Below are 2,162 nucleotides of genomic sequence, written 5' to 3'. Positions count from 1 at the left end.
CATATGTCTGTATCTGTCGAATGCTGTCGATCTGTCGAAATGTGTATTACTATCTGTCGATTCATCGAGTGAACTGAATTCGTTAACCATTTCACCAGGCGCGCATGCATTTTTTTTTTTCTTCTAAGGGATCCAAGCTTCGGGGGGCAAGGTTCCAATACTACAAGCCACTATGTCTATATACTATTATTCTGCATTCGAAAACACGATAAATATTCCACTTACTTTTTCACAAAAACATGATACAGACAGAGTACAGATGAAGTGTAAGATCAGATTTATATTGATGATACATCAATATTTTCCCTGTTAATAACTACATTTAATGAGAAAGTCTGCAAATGTATGTTCACTTAGGAACTTTTGCGAGGAGTCCGCACCCGGTGGACACCCCGTGAGTACGCCTCTGCACTTGACTATACTTCGAATTATACTGCAAACAGTTGTATTTTAGTTTCCCCGTTTAGTTCATCGATATCATTAACACAAAGAAAATAGATGTTATAGATGCGTATTCTCAGTTCTCGCTTTATATCCGGACGTCTGCAAAAATCTACTCCTTTTCTTTCTTTCACGCATCCACCAAACTAACAATGATTTGTATTATAATATTTGCGCATAAAATGTATATCTCATACCTTCCATGTTCTCAAGTATTCATAGACAAAAACGGTTACTTTCTGCGAACAAATTGTCCAAACACAGTGCAAATGTCATCTATAGATTGTCCTGGTTCCGTCTGCGTGTACATAACAATGCGTCATAATCATACATTGCACATTAAGGATATCAATTAATCTTCCCAAATTCCTAGATATGCCTGGCAAAAGTTCCGCGTGTTGTAAGGATATTACATTTGTACTACCGACAAGGTGGTATCTTCCAACATTGAAGTTCAATAAACCCCAAATGTGTCGGATATAGTATTTGATTTCTTGTCTCATTGTTTGCGTCAGAGATGTCTTCTCAAGTTAGGATTTACGATACATACAGGATGAGTTGTATATATTGTTGCTGCCAGCTCTATATTAATCCCATATTTGTAAACGAATAAAAACAGTATTCTAATTATAACAATGTGCTCACAATTAATTTTATTCTTAATTGTTATACGTATTGTTGATTAAAAATGAAAATGTTGCTAAGTGAATTTTATTAATATTTTCTGTTGCGTGATATAGGAAGTGAGTGAAATATTGGAGGAATATAGTGTGCGTAGCAGATGATGTGCAGTGGCTTTGGATCGCCTGTGATAAGGTAAGGCATTTGCTATTTTAATTAACACATTTTATATACTGTAATCCTAATTATTTTTATGTGAATGTGCTTACTACTTGTGTATTCAGTGGGACCGATGTTTTAATATGTATGGTCAAGCAGTGTCGAGCCTGGTCAGTGTGTGGATAGGTGACCATTTTTTGTAAATCGATAACATTTAACTTTGTAAACACGGATGAAGTAGAAGTATATTTATTTTATTTTTTACCTCAAATATGTAGGACACTTCTCCTTTGTACATCAATTATTATTATTAGTTCAACTTGTTTACAAGTTAAATGAAAAGAATAGTCGTTATCGTGTGATGATTGTGCTCATTAGGCTAAAGAAGACTCGTGATAAGAAAGAAAAGAAGAACGGTGCTCAAGTTTCGTCACAGCATATTCTCAAAAATTTACAGGCAAAATTCAGTGTTCTGCATGAAAAGGCATATTTGTACGAAAAAAAAAAAAAATTCTGCAGACGACAGAATTAAATAAAGTAATACACATGTATTTTAGAGTTACTGGTGTAAAATCATTACAAGTGCTTTGCCAGGTGGCCAATAAAAAGCACGAATACTATTTAAGGGAGCCAAAACAGGAGAAAGCTGGGGGCCTGAGCGATAGCAAGAATGTGCGTCCAAAGTGAACAGGAGCGAAGGCGACGCGGGTATACGTATAAGCAAGGGTAGTGGAAACCAGTTAGTTTTCGAGTTTCAATAGCACTTGTCATGCATCCATACTAGTAGCGCCCCGCTTGTAAACATTAAGTACACTATGCAAGAATACACCGCCGGTGGAAAATAGTACCTAATACAGTTATCTTTCATATATACTGACTTATTTTACAGTAGTAACCCAACACTAGTAAACGTAAAATAAAAGTGTATAACTTTATATTTA

This window comes from Thermobia domestica, unplaced genomic scaffold, assembly GCF_964235325.1.
Source record: "Thermobia domestica unplaced genomic scaffold, izTheDome1.hap1.1 HAP1_SCAFFOLD_1089, whole genome shotgun sequence".
Classification (NCBI taxonomy): domain Eukaryota; kingdom Metazoa; phylum Arthropoda; class Insecta; order Zygentoma; family Lepismatidae; genus Thermobia; species Thermobia domestica.
This window is presented reverse-complemented; position numbering follows the sequence as displayed.